Genomic DNA, 23,032 nt, shown 5'->3' on the forward strand with positions numbered 1-23,032 from the left:
ACAGTAACATACCAGGATAGAAAAAACAAAAATATCATATTCCTCATAATTATTAAAATTCTTATTCAAAGAAAGTAACGTAAGTGTATGTACCATATTTGAACTGGGATTTTAAAATCACCAAAATAAGTTGATAGATAGATAGATAGATAGATAGATAGATAGATAGATAGATAGATAGATAGATAGATAGATAGATAGATGATAGAGATCGTAGAAGTAACTCACATAAATACTACTTACTCAAAAGAATTCTGACTGCTAGGAGCAAATTTGGGTATGTCACAGACATACATTCATTCATTCGTTTTATTGGATTTAGAGGTTGCCCAACTTCCAAATCATTGTCAGAAGCTTATAGCTCAATAGTAAGGAACAATAAAATAAAGAGGGGAAAAAAAGGCAAAGCCAATGAAACATGGGCTCACCCAGAAATGAGGTGTCAGTCCATGGAATATCACCACAAAGCTTCACCTAAGGGGATGGGGAGGAGGGAAGAGGGGAATAAAAACCCAGGCTTCAGCAGAAAAACTCATGATTATGTTTTTTGGGTTGCAGATGGTATTATTCACATGAATTTCCTTGAACCTGGCACCACTATCAACCCAGAGTGCTATATTGTAACATTCAATACTTTGAAGCTATGATTGCACAGAGTTTAGAAGCACAGGAAGGAAATTTTGTTGCCCCATCCAAGAGGCAGCTGAACAGTTATATCTTGCTATTGTACTTGATCCACCATACCTTTCAGACTTGCCGCCATGCAACTCCAATCTTTTCCCAAAACCGAAAAAATAAATTTGCTGGGACCTGTTTGACTCAAATGAAGAGGCTGAAAGGACTGTGAGGACCTGGTTGAACAGATGTTCTTTCATGATGATTTTAGGAAACTTGTGCATCATTGGCAGAAGTATGTAGTGAATAGTGGAGATTATGTGGAGAAGTAATTACAGGTAACAATGGAGCTCATTTCAAAGATTATTTTTCTGTTTCATTTATTAAAATATCCTTATTTAAACTACAGTTATGGAAGTGAAGACATTACTTTTTGGTCAGACCTTGGGTATGTGTGTGTTTTGGTGAGTGTGCATGTACAAGTAGTCCTCGTTCACCAACTACTTCATTCAGTGACTGTTTGAAGTTATGACAGTGTTGTCGCTCAGTCATGTGATTGCCATTACCGTCAGTATGCATTGCCCTATGCCTGACCTGTTGTTTTTCTTTTTCTCTTGCAGAGCAGAGAAATTGGAAAGAAAGGGATTATAAGAGAGTAAGCAGGCACACAATGGGAATACACATCAAAAGCAATGCACTGGCACCTGCAGCTGCAAGCATGCTATGCAAACAGCCCAGTGTATTCCCCATTGTGTGCTGCTTACTTTCAAATACCAAGGGCTCAGCATAGCCCTAAGACCCTATGTCTCCCAGCCTTGGTTTAACTAACTAATTACCAATCCCCCCCCCCAAAAAAACCAGAAAAGCATGTATAAATTGCCTCTTTGTGCTCTCAGTAATTTTTAGTTTGGCTTCAATCCTATGCCCATTTTCCTGGTATGAATTATTTCTGAGCAAACATCCAAGCACTGCATCAGTACAGTCTAAATCTCAGTATTATTTTTAAAACATCCACCACCACTCCCTTTGGGAAAGCCAGTAATTAAAACAGCACCTCACATATCCCCAAACCTTTTATTCACATGCATTAACCATTTCCCTTAATGTCCAGACAGAAAATCGCCCTTTATATGTGCAGAATGGTAGACTGCATTGCACTTGCACAGTGGTGTCATTGTGTGTGTGTCTTTGTGTGTGTGTGTGAGTCAAAAAACAAAATCAAACCAATGTAGTCCCTCAACCATTAGAAGTTGTTCAGTTCTCACTATTTTGTGTGTTAAATGATTTCTCTCAGCCCTGCAGAAATGGCCCAAAGCATTGTAGGGAATCCACACAGGCAACCCACTTTAACTTGTTAATCATAGTTTTTGCAAGCTTGCTGCATCCAACATGAATCTCTAACTGTGCTGCCAGCTCTCAATGCAATTGGTGATTTATCACCATAAGAAGGGGTGGAACCAAGAAAAATTCAAGGTAGCTACCCTTTATTTGCTTACAGCATAGCTGGGCTTATTTTCCTATCACCAGTTAAGCAGCAGTGCCCTTCAACATTTTTTTTTCCTCCTTTTAAAACTCCATTTCCCTAACTTAACGTTAGAAATGCCTGCATTCAGCTGTGACAAGACTGAATAAGTACTGCAAGGTCAGGTTATCAGCAATCATGTAGTCAGTGTGAAAATCTGCAGAAATGTGACAGTAAGATCCAAAGTGATGTGTAATTAATTTCTCTATTACCTGGAAGTCTCATCTAATCACTTGCTTCTACTGATCTATTAGCTATGATCATACAGATACTATCACATCCCACTGCACATCCATGGGAACTTATTCCCTTCAAAATGGGAAACTAAAAATGTTCAAGCTTCTGAAGGTATATTCACAAACTGCAATGTGTCCATAGGAAAGTGAAAAATATTGGCAAGGAGTCTATAGAACAACTAATAAAAAATGTTTGATTTTATTAAATTTCATCTGAATAAATACAATGGTTTCCTATCCCACCTAAATGTAAATTTACTCAACAATTTTATGATCATGTGTACATTTGACTTTCCAGATTAGCATGTCATCCTTGCAGAGATGACTGGAAAAACAGCAAAACAGCCTAGACTTATTAAAAAGCTAGAGTTATTTGGGGGGGAAAAAAAGCCTAGGGAGAAAGTTTCTACTTAGGAAAAGAAAAATAGTAATTGTGATGGAATGTGTCTATGAAGGGGGAGGTGATGTGATGCACTACAATAACGCTAGAGAGGGTTAGAGATAGGATGGTAGTTCTCCAAGTTTGTTGGATCCAGATCTGGTATCTTAAGGAGTGAATGAACCTATGCCTCTTTAAGGGCCTCTGGCATCTCTCCTCTCTTCCAACAGGAATTGACTACAGCCTGACTCTAATCTCAGTCCCTCTCTGGTCCCAAATCTTTGAGTCATGTGTCATTGACAAAGCCTGGCTATCTGATTTTTCCAACATAATCACAAAACTGAAAGTGAACAGGAAAATATGTCTTAACTTTGTTTGGTGCAGAGCATCCATCTAAAGCAGGTGGTAGTAGCTTAATGAAGCTGCCGCATCAGTAGGCCATCCCAGATATCTAGAGTCTCTGAAGTGAGGAAGTTTACAAATCTTATGAATGGATAAATTTGCCTAGTAAAAGGGACTGAAGAGAAAGGGTGGGGCTGTGAATTTGAGAGGATAGGGCCAGTGGTGTCCACAGAAGGGGGTCAAAATTGGCAATATGGTTGGGAGAGCCCCCTGCAGACACTGCTGGATAAGGGTCTCCCCACTATTCATACCACTGATGGGGAAAAGCAATCAGTAGAGACTAAGAAGGCAACATAATCTTTATAATATCTCAGAGTCACCTTTACTGATTCTGCCTTCGCAGTAATTTAATCATGCATAGTTTCAAGTGAATGCAATACCATCTAACATTCTCTCTCCTCTGAATAGCTCTGCCATGTTCACATTTTAAATACTCTGATGCAAGGCCCATTTGTTTTGAGGACTTAGCAAAGGCAGTGATGACTGGAGAATAGAGAACAAAGGCTCTTGGGGACTTTCCTAATTCATTCATACTCTGTTCCTCCTCCTGCTGCTACAAAACACCTCTAAGGTTCCTATCAGGGTAAGGCCAGTTCTCCAAGTGTCCATTTATCACTGGATAGAAAATATTTATAAATGGAATTAAATAAGCTTCCAAACCCTAATCATTACGGGTGATTAATTCTGTGTTCCAGACTCCATTAAGTGTCTGTACAGATAGCCTTTCCACAAGCCTGGTCTCTAATTTATTGTCCTCCTCACCCTCCTTCCCCCACTAGTACATGGTTGTGCTGGGATGCTCATTAGTTTTATGCTAACTGTTCTGCCAAGCACCTCTGAGCCATCACTATCACCTCAGAAATCATTAACAGAACTGGCTCTGCTATCTCAAACTGCCAAGTATAGAATAATCATTTAGGGGCCTAGACATAAATCCACATTTTGGAGGTGGGGAGGGCAGGAGTTTTTGTATTTCAATCATTCTCAGGAGACAGAAAAAGAGATTCACTAGGTTTCATTTAAGCCTTCCTTTTGTTGACATGGGTTTTGTTTTGTTTTTTTTCCTTCTTGATGACTGTCTGTTTCCCCTTGAACCTCAGACATCATACTTTAAATACCAACTGCTAGATATATATATTTTTTCCTTCATGTCCTTCCACTGAGTTTCCTAGAGGCATCGTGCTGGTCATTACTAGTGTTCAACTAATGTTGAAATAGATTGGTCTTTGGCCTGATCCAGCAGAGTTCCTCTTACATCCTCCTGTTCTTTGTTTGTTCAATGAGTACTTGGCCATTTAGATGCTGCTCTGCATATGATATTGAGGTCAGCTGGCATCTTTGTTTTGCACATTCTGCTTACACTTTCAAACATGGCTAAAGAGGGTGCTTTATGAATGCCTTTGTGAATGCCTAGGATCCATTTCTCATGTTTATTTTGATGAGCCTTTAAGAAAATCACAACATGGCTTTTTTGTATCACTTCCTTGTGGTGAGGATTCCTTGAGGATTTTCTCCAAGGAGATGAACTTTATGGGCTTTTTAAAAATTAACCTATATTTAATCAGATTATGTTCTATGAGAAATCCAGTATTGGGATCTGAAAAGCAAAGGACTCTGTTTTCTGACAGGACAAATATAAAAATATGGAGAGGATGTGGGAGAAAATTCTTGTTTCTAGACAGTATTTTTATAACTGAGAATTCAACATATCCTGGATTTCTTATTCAGACCTGTGTTCACTTAGCAACCTTAAGAGCACAGCTGATGCTTTATGAAATCATTGATTAACAACACTATCAGGGAAGATTTAAAAAATATTCCATGAATTGCTACATTGCATGAATATAGCACTATTTGACACATATACTGTATTTCTGTAATTGTGACTCACACTTCTTCATGTTTGCGAATCTACTATAAATACAAAGAATATTTGTGCAACAGGAATTAAACAGGAAAATTATAACAACATGAAGCACCTTTCATCTCATGTTCCTGAAGGGTCTTTTTTTCCTTTTGTTTGCTTGCATCCTATTAGACGCTTAGGTCTTTCCCCATAACCATTGCTGTTACATTCTGATTCCTTAAATTGGGTAGTTCTTTGACCTTGAAACTTGAATGATTGGTTTAAAGAAGACTAAATGAAAACAAGAATATTTGTGTTGTTTTTCTGGGTTTATGGGCAGCACAAACCAGTCATTTGCAATAAACAGGCATTATTTTATAGAACTACGGATTTCCACTGCCTGATAGTTGCAATGAAATAAGTTAGCAAAAAACTTTTTTCTTTTCCCTGTAGTTGTTACTGCTCATTAAACAACACTGTATATCCTTTGTGCTCAGAAAAAAGGCCCTATAGTGCAATCCCATAGATACCTTCTCAAATTTAGTATCTACAGTATCGGTCTGTCTGTCAGTCAGTCAGTCAGTCAGTCAGTATAGGACTGTAGTGACCCTCACAAATCAAGGACACTACTAATAACTACAGTAATTATGATTTGTATTACCATTTACAGAGAATAGTAAAACTGAAACTTTATTAAAGCTTCTTTCTAGTCATTTTCTTGAAGGACTGGGCAGCTAAATCAAGTCAGGCAGCCTTCCTTCTGCTTCTGAATCACAATAAGGTGTGATATAAGGGAATTTAGCTGTTGTCACTGATTTTATCAACTGGCAAATCTATATGGGGCACAGAGATGGGATCAATGAGACTTGCAGAAACATGACATTTCCATGTACACGGAGTTCCCAATAAACATGAATAGAATTCAATCATCTCTCTTTCTGAGGCTTCTGTCAATGGAATAAGGAAGGATTTCCACTGTGCAGTGGTCCCTCAGCATCTCTTCTGCTCATTGGGGGACTTTCTGCTTTGAAAATGCAGAAGCTGCAAGGAAAGAGGTCAAGAAGTTCAGTTGCATAAATATGAGCCTGTTTACAATACATTGACGTTCATATCTTGTTCATAGGTTCTATTTGTTAAATCTGACATATAAATGTGTACTGCTAAGGAGTTCAAGTATATACACCAAACATTAAGACAAGAAGCTATCATACATTGCATCAGACTGTTGGCTAACTTAGGGATGTGCAACTGTGTGAGGGCCAAGTACCCTAGCTGGTTTTCAACTGATATAATGGAAGCTACATGCCAAAAGTAAATATAGGCAGGACAAATAATTGTATGGGCCAAGATGCACACTAAACTGATTTGACTTGATTTACATTTAAATTTAGTTACAATGAAATTAAATTAATTAATAGAGTTAATATAATTACTCTGATATATTAAAATTATTTTAGTTAATCAGAGATTAAGAATGGGATCCTTGTACCTAAAGCAATCTGTTTACAAAGACATGCTATATAGAGATATGTAGAACAAAGCTAATCTATACACATTTAGATATAACTGTCTAAATATGCAGCATCTCCCAATCCAGTGTCTCCATATGCACATTGCTTTTTAGGTTTTTCTGTGTATGAGGCAAAGCAGAAGTCTGGGAGAATAGTTGTAATTCTATAAAATTATGTGTTCTAAATGTGTTGCTGTCAAAATGGGTGGAGATCATAAAAAAGAAGACAAGTGAATAAAACAACAAACAGTGTTTCCTGTTAATGGAAAACTCACCTGTCCAACAGGCTCTCATTTTGCCAAGGAATGTGTAGGTTATGATGTTTAATGATATTATTGTTGGCAAGTTATAAATTTGAACAGACTCTCTGGGCTCCAAATGGGAAAACCAGAAAATGTAAAGAATCAAGAATGAGACATGAAAACATGCTTATTACAAGATTCTATGAAGGAAGAGAAAAATTACTATGATTAATAAAATGTTTTGGGTTTTTTTTTCTCCCTAAAAGAGAGATGTTACTCTTTCTGGTTCTAGAAAGATAAATACAGGAAGTATGAGATTAATGAAAAGGAAATAGAAGAAGTATAGTAGAGAGAAGGAAGGAGCTTTCTTCTTTAATACTTCTCAGATTTTTCTCCACCTTATTGATGACAAGAAAGGATATTTTTTTCCATCAAACAATTTGATTTTATAAATGTTGCTTGACATTTTTCATAAGTGTATTTTTGACTTCTGGTGGGGACAATGGTGGCTTGAGCTGTTTTTTTCTGCTGTCTGTGGTCTGACCCATCAGAGTGGCTTTTTTTCTTGGGCTCATGCAGGCTTCCTTGGAGCCCAGAAGCGTTCTCCGGATTAAGGAGAACCCCAGGAATCACCCCATGTGTGTTCCAGATTGCTGGTCACAGCCAGAAGACCACAAAACAGTGTTTTGCGATTGACTGGTAAGCGATCAGCTGGGAGGTGGGGCTGTCATCTTCTTCCCAAGCTACTCTGAAGCCAAAAATGGACCTTAAAGCTGCCCACCCCATTTCTAAAGCACTAAGGTTTTTTTGTTTATATTTTACCAAAGAGAAGCTTTCTACAACAAAGAAATGAGGAATCTCTTGGTGACTGTCATTATTTCTGAAAATTATTAATTTGGCAATTTGGCTTTTTATATAGGTTTTTATAAACCTTTTATATAAAGGTTTCCCTTGACATTAAGTCCAGTCATGTCCGACTCTAGGGGGCAGTGCTCATCTCCGTTTCAAAGTTGAAGAGCCGGCGTTTGTCCGTAGACACTTCTGTGGTCATGTGGCCGGCATGACTACACGGAATGCTGTTACCTGCCCGCCAAAGCGGTACCTATTAATCTACTCACATTTGCATGTTTTCGAACTGCTAGGTTGGCAGGAGCTGGGACTAGCAACAGGAGCTCACCCCGTCACACAGATTCGAACCACCAACCTTCCAATCATCAAGCTCAGCAGCTCAGCGCTTTAACCTGCAGCACCACTGCGTCCCTTTATGGTTTTTTATATATAATTTGTTAAATTGAGATTTAAACAAAAATTATTTTTTTGTGTTTTTTATTGCTTTTTTTATTAAAGTGATTTTTGAGGAATATAAAACGTTCTCTTCTTCGTTGAATCTGTGGATTGGAGTTCTGATCTATTTGCTTTCACTTTCCCATGGGAATGCTGTTTGTTATTACTTTTTTATTTTCCTGATTGGCCACACTGGAGATAAAAAGGCTGGAGAGAGTGTTCAGTTACAGCATTAATGACTTTACCTTCCTGAGGCAATAGAGGGCTCCATAATCTATCTTAGTAGGTAAAGGTTTCCCTTGACATTAAGTCCAGTCGTGTCCAACTCTAGGGGGCAGTGCTCATCTCTGTTTCAAAGCCGAAGAGCCGGCGTTGGTCCATAGACACTTCTGTGGTCATGTGGCCAGCATGACTAATCTATCTTACTGTTAAGAAATATGGAGGAAATTAATTTGATATTTAAAAATCTCTACAGTGCTGTTATTCAAGTCTTGGAGCATTTCACAGAATTTGTGGAGTCCAAATTGTCACAAGAATTGAGAGAAACTGATAAGACTGAAAATTACCTTAAGAGTAAAGTGGTTTCTCCAAAGAAAAATGAGAATTGGTGACTTCTGTTTAAAAAGTCAAAGGAAAATTGAGTTATTGAAAGTTGAAGAATGGAAGACAGTGTTGCCACCACACCATGATCAAGAAAGAGAATTAAACTCTAGAGGCTGGAAGATTTTGGACAAATATTTGGGCTTTTTAAAGCAGGTTGTAGAATTTGAAATCCACAAGAAGAAAGCTCTGTACATAATACTGAGATATGTAAGTGCCTTGGTTTACTTTGAAGTGGGATAATTTTCTAAATGTGTTTATCAGGATGATTCCTTAAAGGTGTGGATAAATGGTTTTGCTGTTTTGAAAATTCTTACATTTTTGGTAAATGCCTAGGTTATTGTTTAATTGTGGTTATCAGAATGGTTTTTTAAGGGTTTAGGTAAATCTTTATGCTGTTTGGATAATTTTTATATTTTTGGTTAATGTTAGTTTAGTTGGCAGATAAGAGTAGTGAACAAGGGTAGTGTTTGTTACTATATTAGGTTCCAAATTATGTTTGAAAGGTTTTATATGTTTTTCTTTAATTGGGAGAGTAATTTTGTTTTAGAAGGGAATGTAATAATGAGAATTTAAATGCTTTATAGAAATAATGTTTACTATAATATGAATTGGAGTAAAAGATTGATACTGATTTATGTATACCTTTGTTCTAGAAAGTCAGAAGTCATTTTGTAGTAGTTTGTTTTGTTTTTTCACACATTTTTAGTTCCGTTTCTTTTTCTTTGTGGGCTTCTTTGTTTCAATCTTTTTAGTTTTCCCTTGGCTGGCCTCAAATTAGAATTATGAGTCCTACCTGTGTGACCCCCATGATAATATTTCAAAATAATTAATATATATATAGGGCTATGTTCATAATTACCTGAATCTGTGGAAACTGACTTCAGAAGGATAATATCTATCTAGTTTATGATTAGGCAACTTCCTTGCTGCAGGAGTCTGCATTTTTTTTAAAAAAAAAATATCTTCTGGGTGCATTGAGGATGTGACTGGTGACATTGCAATGTCACAAGAGTCAGCGGGGCAGATTGAGAAGGTTCAGTGGCTCAAGGACACCATCACCCTTCAAACCCTAACCCTCAAAAATGGGTCAAAATACTTGAACCTGCCTATGCCAGAGTGCTCAAGATACTGGGACTACCTTAGGTTGCCCATCCCTTTCCTAGCAGTTGATCTTGCATGTATTAAGCAACTGGTTATCACAGACAGAATGAACAGTTCAGACATGAACTCCAACAATCATAAGTTAGAACATAATCCATTGTGACATTTGCCCATTTCTCAGCTGAAGGCTATTTGGCATAATTTCTCTCTTTTAACTTGGTCTTCTTCTTCCTAAAAATAACAGTCCTCTGATAATAGCACAATAAGAAAAAAAAATACAGTTCATAATTAACTTGAATTTCATAAAGTTCAATCATGTTTTAAGAACTTCAGACCTTTTAGCCTTCTAATACTGCATAATGTGTAATAGCCATAAAGGATAGGAACTAATAAAATGACACAAATCATTGCTATTGTAATAATGATTGATTATGTGTTATGAAGTCACTGTCGACTCTTAGAGACCACATAGATTCTCTCCATGACAATCTGTCCCCAACCTGGTCTTTCAGGTCTTCCAACAGTGCACTTATTGCCACTGTAACTGAGTCCATCCATCTTGCTGCTGGTCATCCTCCTCTTCTCTTTCCTTTCACCTTTCCCAACAGCAGAGCCTTCTCCAGAGAGCTGGGTCTTTGTATACTATGCCCAAAGTAGGATAATTTGTGCTTTGAGTTAGAACTCTGGATTGATTTGTTTGATGATCCATTTGTTTGCTTTCTTGGCTGTCCACAGTATTCTCATTGGTCTTCTACAACATCAAAGTTCAAAAGTGTCAATACTCTTCCTAACCTGTTTCTTCGAAGTCCACCTTTCACTTCCATAGAGTGTCACAGGGAATACCATGGCTTACACAATTCTGATCTTCATAGGTGTAGACATATCACAGCATTTAAATATCTTTTTCACGGCTTACATGGATGCTCTACCAAGGACCAGTCTGTGGTATTGACTGATCATCTGCCTCCAGCATCTTCCTATATCACTGTTGCCCAATATAGGTGCCTGCTTGCTTTAGTTGGGCAGCTGGGATGACCTATATGCCTTGAGTGACCCTGCTAAGAATATATATTCTTGGCATATACTCCTGACCATCTTCACTCATCTCTCCCAGGAATGCTTGCCCCTCCCCACCACAATGAGGCAGCACAGCAGGACTTGGGGGAATTGTAATAATGGGAGAAAAATTATCCATATATCTGCCCTAACTTCTCAAGCTCCTTTTGGGGGATGAATTAAAGTTTTTGGGAAGAAGTCTAGAATTATAGAATATATGTTTTGCATGAAGAAGAATGAACATTCAATATACAGCATGTAAAAGAAAACAGGTAAGTAAATCTTGGGAAAGACCTCTGTCCTGAAATCTTGGAGAATTGCTACCAATCTGTAGACAATGCTAATTGGCCCATTGATCTTCCTTGAAGATATCTTCATAGGTCCATGAAATCAAAAAGGAAGCTTTTTTGGCAAATGATAAATTGTACAAATTCATGAGGAAGGATTGACAGTGTATTCACTACCCTGTTTCATCAGAAGTTCTGAGCACAGCCTACACATCTCCCTTAAGTCAAACTGAACTACTTTTGAGTACATGAACACATTCATGTAAATTTTTTGGTAGCCAAATGGAATTGATTTGCTATTGCCTTCATCCAGGGATTGTTTTTTTCAACTTTGCAGTCTAGACTTAGCTAAGGAATTTCTCCATCCAAATATTAACTAAATCTGACCCGGCTTAGCTGTGGGAAGATCAGCCAAGATTGGTTAACTGCTGCCATTTATATACAAAAGATCATATGCAGTGTTGGATACTGTCTCCAGACCTATAGCGAAATGATAGTACCAGTAGTCCACACAGTGTGAAATCAGATTTATCATCTTTATAGATTATGATGATTGACACTGTGCTATATCCATTTTGTGCTGTCTGAACACCCAATAAAGTGCTGGGAGCTTCCACCATCTTATCCATTCTCTACTGCTGTTCTGCCTCCCCTCTTTCCCCTTTCACACCTTAATAAACTGGGGAAAAAACAGATAAAACATCTAATAATTTTTATTGCACAATTATTAAGAATACAATTTCACTCGGCTTATGGATCTAATTGTAGCTTTCAGAGTTAGATGCCAGTTTTTACCTTGAGTGTTTGATTGTGAAATTTCTGTTTTCTCTCATTTGGCTTTTATTTGGACAGCCCATCTGTGCGCAGCCAGAAAGAAAAACTGTAAAATACACAGCACAAGCATATAAGTAAGATAATCAATATTTTATGCGTTTATTCAGCTATAGTGATGTTTCAAGAAAATATTTGCTTTGTAATCTATGAGGTTTTGCTCACATCACTGCTAAAGTTAATTAAGCAGCTGAGACAAGTTATAAAGCAGTGCTCATGCCAACTTGAGAAAAAAATAGCAGCATTAGAAGCTCCACTATTGATGTTTTCTAAAGTATATATTTGTTGTTTATTCGTTTAGTCGCTTCCGACTCTTCGTGACTTCATGGACCAGCCCACGCCAGAGCTTCCTGTCGGTCGTCAACACCCCCAGCTCCCCCAGGGATGAGTCCGTCACCTCTAGAATATCATCCATCCATCTTGCCCTTGGTCGGCCCCTCTTCCTTTTGCCTTCCACTCTCCCTAGCATCAGCATCTTCTCCAGGGTGTCCTGTCTTCTCATGATGTGGCCAAAGTATTTCAGTTTTGCCTTTAATATCATTCCCTCAAGTGAGCAGTCTGGCTTGATTTCCTGGAGGATGGACTGGTTGGATCTTCTTGCAGTCCAAGGCACTCTCAAAATTTTCCTCCAACACCACAGTTCAAAAGCATCGATCTTCCTTCGCTCAGCCTTCCTTATGGTCCAGCTCTCGCAGCCATATGTTACTACAGGGAACACCATTGCTTTAACTATGCGGGCCTTTGTTGTCAGTGTGATGTCTCTGCTCTTAACTATTTTATCGAGATTTGTCATTGCTCTTCTTCCAAGGATTAAGCGTCTTCTGATTTCCTGACTGCAGTCAGCATCTGCAGTAATCTTTGCACCTAGGAATACAAAGTCTTTCACTGCTTCTACATTTTCTCCCTCTATTTGCCAGTTATCAATCAAGCTGGTTGCCATAATCTTGGTTTTTTTGAGGTTTAGCTGCAAACCAGCTTTTGCACTTTCTTCTTTCACCTTCATCATAAGGCTCCTCAGTTCCTCTTCACTTTCAGCCATCAAAGTGGTATCATCTGCATATCTGAGATTGTTAATGTTTCTTCCAGAGATTTTAACTCCAGCCTTGGATTCCTCAAGGCCAGCTTGTCGCATGATGTGTTCTGCATACAAGTTGAATAGGTAGGGTGAGAGTATACAGCCCTGCCGTACTCCTTTCCCAATCTTAAACCAGTCTGTTGTTCCGTGGTCTGTTCTTACCGTTGCTACTTGGTCGTTATACAGATTCTTCAGGAGGCATACAAGATGACTTGGTATCCCCATACCACTAAGAACTTGCCACAATTTGTTATGGTCCACACAGTCAAAGGCTTTAGAATAGTCAATAAAACAGAAATAGATGTTTTTCTGAAACTCCCTGGCTTTTTCCATTATCCAGCGGATATTGGCAATTTGGTCTCTAGTTCCTCTGCCTTTTCTAAACCCAGCTTGTACGTCTGGCAATTCTCGCTCCATGAACTGCTGAAGTCTACCTTGCAGGATCTTGAGCATTACCTTACTGGCATGTGAAATGAGTGCCACTGTTCGATAGTTTGAACATTCTTTAGTGTTTCCCTTTTTTGGTATGGGGATATAAGTTGATTTTTTCCAGTCTGATGGCCATTCTTGTGTTTTCCAAATTTGCTGGCATATAGCATGCATTACCTTGACAGCATCATCTTGCAAGATTTTGAACAGTTCAGCTGGGATGCCGTCATCTCCTGTTGCCTTGTTATTAGCAATGCTTCTTAAGGCCCACTCAACCTCACTCTTCAGGATGTCTGGCTCTAGCTCACCGACCACACTGTCAAAGCTATCCCCGATATTGTTATCCTTCCTATACAGGTTTTCTGTATATTCTTGCCACCTTTTCTTGATCTCTTCTTCTTCTGTTAGGTCCTTGCCATCTTTGTTTTTGATCATACCCATTTTTGCCTGGAATTTACCTCCAATGTTTCTAATTTTCTGGAAGAGGTCTCTTGTCCTTCCTATTCTATTGTCTTCTTCCACTTCCGCGCATTGCTTGTTTAAAAATAATTCCTTATCTCTTCTGGCTAACCTCTGGAATTTTGCATTTAATTGGGCATATCTCCCCCTATCACTGTTGCCTTTTGCTTTCCTTCTTTCTTGGGCTACTTCTAGTGTCTCAGCAGACAGCCATTTTGCCTTCTTGGTTTTCTCTTTCTTTGGGATGTATTTTGTTGCCGCCTCCTGAACAATGCTGCCAACTTCTGTCCAGAGTTCTTCTGGGACCCTATCTACTAAGTCCAGTCCCTTAAATCTATTCTTCACCTCCACTGCATATTCCTTAGGAATATTAGTGAGCTCATATCTAGCTGATCTGTGGGTCTTCCCTAATCTCTTTAGTCTGATCCTAAATTGTGCAAGAAGAAGTTCGTGATCTGAACTACAGTCAGCTCCAGGCCTTGTTTTTACCGACTGTACAGATGTCCGCCACCTTTGGCTGCAAAGGATGTAATCAATCTGATTTCGGTGTTGTCCATCTGGTGAAGTCCATGTATAAAGCCGTCTCTTAGGTTGTTGGAAGAGAGTGTTTGTTATGCAGAGTGAATTGTCTTGGCAAAATTCTATCAGCCTGTGTCCTGCTTCGTTTTGTTCTCCCAGGCCATACTTACCTGTAATTCGAGGTGTCATTTGACTGCCCACCTTAGCATTCCAGTCTCCTGTGATGAAAATAACATCTCTTTTAGGCGTGTTGTCCAGTAGGTGCTGCAGATCCTCATAGAACTGCTCTACTTCAGCTTCTTCAGCATTTGTGGTTGGGGCGTATATTTGGATCACTGTGATGTTAGATGGCTTGCCCTGAATTCGAATTGAGATCATTCTGTCGTTTTTTGGGTTGTATCCAAGCACTGCTTTAGCCACTTTACTATTAATTATGAAGGCTACTCCATTTCTTCTGTGGTCCTCTTGTCCACAGTAGTAGATCTGGTGGTCATTTGATGTGAAGTGGCCCATTCCAGTCCATTTCAGTTCACTGACGCCCAGAATGTCTATCTTTAATCTTGACATCTCACCAATAACCACATCCAATTTGCCCTGGCTCATAGATCTTACATTCCAGGTTCCGATGGTGTGTTGATCCTTAGAACATCGGATTCGCCGTTCACCACCAGCACCGTCGGCCGCTAGCCGTCCTTTCGGCTTTGAGCTAGCTGCGTCATCACGTCTGGGGCTAGTTGAGCTCATCCTCTGTTCCTCCCCAGTAGCATTTTGACCATCTTCCGACCTGGGGGTCTCATCTTCCGATGGTATACCGACATATCTCTGGTTGTACTGATCCATTTAGTTTTCACGGCAAGAATACTGAGGTGGGTTGCCATTACCTTCCCCAGGGATCGCATTTAGTCTGACCTCTCTGTCATGACCTTCCCGTCTTGGGTGGCCCTTCACGGTTTAGCTCATGGCATCATTGAGGTGCTCAAGCTCCAGCACCACGACAAGGTAACGATCCTTTGCTGAAGAAAGTATATATAGTTAAACTAATTATACAAAACTTGGGATAATCACAACCCTTCATCTTTCTTTTTCAATAAGTTATCAGAATTTATTTTTCCCCTAAAAACTTATAAAGTGTGCTCAGGTATTCCTCTACTTTGCAATTAAAACAATACAATTTACTTTCCTTTGGTGGAAATCATATATATTTTTTTCCATATGTATAAATCTGTCACAGAATATATCATCTATTGCATATGAATAACATGTACTAGAAGTATCATTGGATTAATTCAAATATTGCCAATAGGATTGGCAGTGAATGAATACAAATATAATACAAGTGGTAATATGCCAGGTAAGGAAATCTTAGGAAGAAGAAAAGATACAAGGAGTATTATGAGAGAAATGGTATTATGGACAGACTACTAAGTTGTAGTTTATAAATTGTGGCTTATGTCAAAAGTTGGGAAGAAACATAAGTTTTGACATTCAAATAAGAGTTTACCTTTGTTTAAAAGGATAATTTGAGACACTAAGGGGAAGTATTAATGTCATGTATTGATTCTATATATTGTAAAGCATTAAGTAGACTTCTCCAACAAGCCATTGTCAGCTGCCTGATTAGTACAAGTTGCTCCTCTACAGGTAAATTCCCTTTTCCATTACTAATGAAATCCTCTTTTGTGATAGAGAAGGTTTGATGGAGGGCCTATTTATGAAGGGGCTCCATGTCTTAGACAGAAATAGGTTTTCATTTCTTTTCTCCCTAACTTTTTCAGTTTTCTCATGTTCCTCCATGGGAAGATCTTGAAATCAAGCTATCTGTGATTTATAATGGTGCACTGTCTCACTACATAGAGGCATTCCATGTTTTCATTCATGAAGTGATGGTGGAATGTGATGGAACTCTGGGAACTGGCTTTAATGGCAAAACTCTTTTTCCCCCTACTGGCCCAAAGTTGGATATCAAAATATTGCATGCTTGTTGGATCATGGTGACTTGTTGGGCCATTATCCAAAGAAATTTGCAGTTGGTATAATGTGCCCTATACAGCTTTGCACATTAACTTCTCAATGCCATGCAGTAGACTACACCTGAAATTGACAGAAGGTTACCAATAAATGTCAGGAACTTCTGTTCACTTCCTGTGCCTCATTCTTCAGGATGATGATATAAACCCCTATGGCATATGCAAACAGTTAGCTAGCAGAATGTTTGTGAGGGAGAAATATGCTGAGCTTCAGTGACATTCTCCAGGTTTCTTTTTCCCATCATTCCAGTGAAAGAATGTTAATATTCTATACCTACACATATGGACACCAGATTTTAAAACAGTCACATTTTCTCCCAGCAAAGAGAAAGAGTGAAAGATATAAGCCAGGCATACTGCTATCATTTGATTTTATCATCAAGTCTTTTCTTCTTGTCATATACACACCAGTGATGATATGCGTATGAACATGTGAGGTCCAAGTAATGTGAACCCTGTAGTCAGAATTATATCCTGGGGATTAGTTTTGTATCAGAAGACTTGACCTAAGAGCTCCTGCTACCAACATATCAAGCCATGCACAATTTAACAAAGCTGTGAGAGTATAGATTGAATAAAAGGCTTTTGGTTACCTCTATTAAACAGCAACGTTTAACACAACCACATATGTTTCTGGTGCTATTGCAAAGCATGCAGTCATCTATCAGTACATGGGGAAATCCTAAAAGAGATTTAGGGTTTGCCTAAAGTAATGGGTTCGCAAGCACTTAGGAATGAGGTTATTACTAGAAGGCAGCATGAATTTGTTAAAATGCTTTTTTTTTTTTTAATGAAATGACTAGATTAGTAGATCAAGGGAATGCAGTGGATATTGTACCTAGACTTCAATAAGGCAATCCATAAAGTTAACTATAGACTTCTTCTTGAGAAAATGGAACAATGTGGGATGGATGGTCCTTCTCCAAATGGATTTGCAGTTGGTTGAACAACATACTCAATGCATGTCCTTAATGGATCTATATGGAGGTAAGTATGAAATGGGGTACCTCAGGGTTTTGTCCTAACCACTACATAAACTGGCTCTCATATTGATGATACCTGACCCCAAACCAATGGATGACCTCACCATGAAGTTTCATCTAGATGTTAAACAAGACAGAGAGATTGTCAATTACTTAGAGCAAGATAATAGAAGGAATGCTCAATTGGGCATTTAATGAAACTGAGATGGAGACTTCTGGTTTCTTGTGAATTCTCCTGATATTTCTTGGTGGAAGAATTGCACCAAGAAATTAGAATAGAATTGTAAATCTATGCATTTTGAGTTAAGCCACCTGTTAACAGCATGTATTTATTTGTGTTATTCACTTCTGTCCACTTCCTGCAATTAACTGACTTTGCCTGTCAGAGGACCTGAATGGATTTATATAATTCCTCTTGTCCTATAAAAGCAGTTTATTGTCATTAGCCACTCCATTCCTACCAGCATTTCTGAAGTCTATGCTTTTCTTGATTCTGCCAATGGTACAATCAATTCTCAAGGGAACATTTTTTTTCAAAAAAAAAAAAAAGGAATGTTCTTTGCAAGCAAATCTGAATAGTGTAATGCCAGTGTTCTTGCCCAGTATTGTTGTCAAATGTATCCAATGAATTATATAAAATGCATGAGCATTGTGTTTAAGTAAAATACAGCACATGATTGCACTTTACAGTAATAGACATTCTTGAAAGTAACAAACTAAAATTCTAATAACATTTTCCAATAAATCAATTCCTTTTGTTGAAAGGAAGTTTGTGCCTAAACTTCTTTGGTGTTTTTGGAGAAAGGAACTATCATCTTCTCTAGTGGCAATCAGTTAGTTACATATGGTACACATTCGTTTTCCACTAGATTTCTATGAAAGCTGTACAATATCCTTTGGGCATAATCCAGTGTCCCTCATGTGCTGATGTACAGGCTGCCTTCATTCATTCATTCATTCATTCATTCATTCATTCATTCATTCATTCATAGCCAGTTTGGTCTAGTGATTAAGGCAATGGGCTAGAAACCAGGAGACTGAGAGTTCTAGTCCCACCTTAGGCATGAAAGCTGGCTGGGTGACTTTGGGCCAGACGCGCTCTCTCAGCCCAACTCACCTCACAAGCTCGCTGTTGTGGGGAAAATAGGAGGAGGAGGGAGTATCAGGTATGTTCGCCACCTTGAGTTATTTATAAAAATAATAAAGGCAGGATATAAATAAATAAATAAATAAATAAATAAATAAATAAATAAATAATTTTTAGTGATGGTGCTAAACCCATACTATTGTACCTACACGATCTGTAGCTTCCACCGAAATCATCAGAGTACCCTGTCAAGTTACTGTAATCTAGAGAACACCTATGGAACTATGTGACCCATAAGGAATCACTGAATCATTTCTGCATTAGGCGTTAAGGAACTATGCTTGGCTGTCCAAGGAAACTGCATTTCATATGTGGTTGCACTAATTTACCACCTGGGCATCTCATTGCAGCATTATTTTTCTGATTGCTCAGGGCAAGCTTCCAATTGTGCATCCAGTCCTCTCTGCAAAACCAGCCCAAAAGTTATATGTAATATTATTTTGTGTAATATATAGGAAAATAATTAAAACAAACATTATTTCAAGACTGACCACTTTGGATTTGATTGATGCATTCTAGAACTGTCCTATTTGGAAGATGGGAATGTGGCCCTTAATATACTCAAGTCTAATATACCCCTTGAATTAATAGAATTTATCACATTGGATGATAACCTTCCAGGTCACTACATTAAACATTTTGAAAATCTGAGAACCTATAGTGGTGCTCTCACAAAATGACTGCCAAGGAGAGGCTTTCTTATTCACAGAATAATTCCCACTGTGGCTGTGGCTTGACACGGAGCAGTTGCATACCAGAATTGTTCTTTTATTCTAAGGTTGCCAGTGAGGTCTATGTGAAATCCCAAAGCCAGCTCATAATTAAAGATAATGGTAGAGGCTATCTTTTTACATTGCAGCTTTTATTCATTTGTTTTAATTTTAAAAAAAATAAAAATAAACTCAGTGAAAACAGGAACCTAGAAAATGCCAAGAGGGGCACTGACAATCTCTTTCTGGCTTAACATGTTAATTCCTTATAACAGCAATAGTGACTTTATTAGTCTTAGACCAGTGCAAAGGAGACAATAAGAGCAGTAAAAACAATAAAAACAGTGGATTCTACTTGCCCACTAGGGCAGAGTTAAAATGCATTAAAAGTGCCAGGCCCCTATGTCCAACCGCAAGCCAAAACGCAAGAAGCAATAGAAAGCATCCAGAACTGGCTGGGCTCTGTCAAAGTTAAAAGGGAATAAGGCTAAAATGGATACAGTAGCTCAAGAAAGGAACAAGCATAGAATCAATGCATTTAACTAATATTTAACATGTTAATTTCAGAACTTTCTCTTCAGTACCGTGTCCAGTTTGGTCCAGGAGTAATAAACATGACAGGTTTTAAGCTTTATAATCGTTATGCCTTTGGATCTAGATATCATGACTACTTTAAGACTGCCCATGTTTTAAGATCTTAAGCTGAGGTTCTTCTGTGAGATCTACCTTTGGAAGTGCAGACCAGCAGAACTTGACAATGCCATCATATATCTCAGTTTCCAATTTACCATAGTTGGTTTTTAATAAATCTATTGCCATTTAATCTGAACCACGTCATTTGTTAATTGTGGAGGACTTTGGTTGCAAATAAAATTAAGGTGTGAAATGCTTAAAATACATTTTGCTATGATTAACATTGTTGTTAATCAATTAGAGAATGATTTAACAGATTAAAACAAATATTACAGTATGATAAGAAGGCAGTAGTTTGAAAAGAATTAATGAGACATTTATCTTTTACTAAATCACATAGGGAAGAAAATGGCTGTTTAGAAAAATTCTGAAATGTATTGCTTGACTAAACAGATGAGAATAGTTTACTTGCAACAATGCCATTGGCACTCTATATCCTTTCATCAGGGACCTCTCCATTTAAAATCCCATTAAAAATCTACATTTTTAATGGGCAATTAATGTATCAAACAATTAAGCATGGCAATTGATGAATGTTTTTGACAGGCTCATTTGAAGTTTGTGTTCTTCAAAATTAGCTTGCAGCCCAACTTAAGATACCCTATTAGTTGTTGCAGAATAACAGTTCTGTGTCCAATGAGTAGAGGAGGCCAACAGGTAAAGAGAATATTTTATTCAGTAACAATCATTAGATCTGTCCCACTGAAGCAGATACCAGCATCAGAATGGTTACAGTACTTATAAACATGTAGAGCACACTATATCTATTGCTCATACATTTAATATACTGCATGCTTTTGCCTTATATGGTTAAAGTTTACATTTTTGCACATGCAAAGGCACTTTGTTCTCTATGTGGTCTTTCAAAATGCTGACTGGTCACTTCCCCATTCTAGAATGTCCTGACATGCATATTGATTTATTACACTGGGTTTCTTGTACCGTACATGGCATACTGTACACAATTAAGGATGCTGGAGAAAGGCCTTTGATTTGTCCCTGTGTAGTAAGCTTTCATTCAAAGTACCCCTTCCATTATTTTTTTGTATGAAATATTGGCAAAGGTACTTTTTCCATTTGCTACCCTTTTCCCCTCTCTATGTGGAATGTAATAGAAGTCCCCAAAAATGTAGGAAAAAAGAAGGATATATTGTACTCTGGCCAGTGATGAAGTTAATCCCAAAAGTACTTCATCTGATAGAATATGGTCAAACCTTTTTAAAAAATCTTTTTTTCTTTAACTAGAAATATATGAAAGCTAGAAATACATAAAATTCATTCCATTCTCTGTCACACACACAATCTGAAAAATATAAAAAGTGGTCCATGCAGAGCCTCACTGATCCTTGTAATTTTACAAAGGATCCACTGGAAAAAATAATCAGATATAAGCTTCTTACAGCTAATTCTGCACAGGTGAAAGGAATCTGTGCTTTCTGTTGGTCCTCATGTTAAAAAACATGGTCCATAAGGATTCATACTTTTAATGTCTTATTCTGGGCAGATGATCTAATCTTCTATTTTTACTTTTTTTCCAATAAATTCCATGTAAAAATCAGGGATTTAGAAGGATCCATCCCTTCATCATAAGTTCTTGTGAAATGCTAATGCCAGAAAATTTTAGACCCATGATCCAAATCCGTTTTTAAAACTATCCAAATTGCTTGCCAATACCTCATGTATAAGGTCTTTCTTTTAAAAAAAAGCATCTCCTCCTCTTGGTTCATCTCACAGCATTTTTGTCTTCTTTTTTTATTCATATTATCTATGATCAGCCTTCTAATCATTTTGGTTGCTCTTCTTCATACCCTTTCTAGCTCTGTAATGTCCTCCTTGAAGTGCAGTGATCAGAACTGTTTTGCGTACAGATTTCAGATTTCACTTCAGATTTACTCAAGGTTATTCTTTATATTGAATGTTTGTTTATTTATTTATTTTATTTAAATAAATAAATATAAATAAATAAATAAAATATTGAATTTTCAATTTTCAATTCCTTTCCTAATGATTTCAAGCATGGAATTTATTCCTCCCTCCCTCCTTCCCTTCCTTCCTTTCTGTCTTCTGCAGCTGCACACTGGGTTGACATTTTCATGGAGCTGTTCATCAAAATTCTGTTTTTATTTTAAAATAATTTTATTAAAAGTTTTGAATAGAACAGTAAAGGATAATACAAACTAGAAGAAAAAAAGAAATACAAAAAAGGGGGAAAACAGAAAAAATGCATAAACCGCCCTTCCCCCTGCAAGAAAGCAACTTCCTGCCCTCCTCATGACGAGTATAAACAATTCCCTGATCTCTTCACTTCCTCTTAGCTAACAAATATAAAATCCTTCATCCCATAACCCTTTTCTTAACAATAGAGTTGTTCATCAAACTTCTGGAATCCCTTTCCTGATCTGTCACTATCAGCTCAGATCCCATATTTAACTGAAGTTTCGATTTCTTAGGCTAAGCCACAGTACTTTACACCATTTTTATGAGAACTGCCTTCAAAGATATGCTAGAGAGAGAGAAAAAGATTGCAGCAGACTGGCGATGGATCAATCCGTGTGTTCCTAATCTCTATGCAGGGTTGTGTACTACTTCGGGAAACAGCCTTGGCAAATTAGGTATAGTTCCTAGCCCTTACATTTGACAGGGAGTCAGAGAGATTTTCTGCATGTAATTGGAACTCCACCACAAGGGAGAGTATACATCTTTTGAGCTGGCTGCTCTGACAGATTCTGATGAATAAAGTAGCCACTTCCAGTACATCTATCCAGCCACACCACAAGCTTTAAAGATTCCTACATCTCATTTCAGAGGAAGCCACTTCAGTGGTCTCTGGTGTGATGACCTTGCCTGTAGGCACTATATCACATATCCATTTGCCCGAACTTACCCTTCTAAACAACCCACACAGTGCAATTGAGGGATTAGAGCAATGCAACCTGTCAATTTCCAGTTGTTGTTGAACTGAATCTTCTAGCAGAATAAGCTAATATTCTGAACTTCTGGGAGTTGAAGTTCAACAATATAATGTATCTTATTTTCTTAACCTGGACATGATCCTAAGCTTACCTCCACCTTGCTG

This window comes from Candoia aspera, chromosome 1 (genome assembly GCF_035149785.1).
Source record: "Candoia aspera isolate rCanAsp1 chromosome 1, rCanAsp1.hap2, whole genome shotgun sequence".
NCBI lineage: Eukaryota > Metazoa > Chordata > Lepidosauria > Squamata > Boidae > Candoia > Candoia aspera.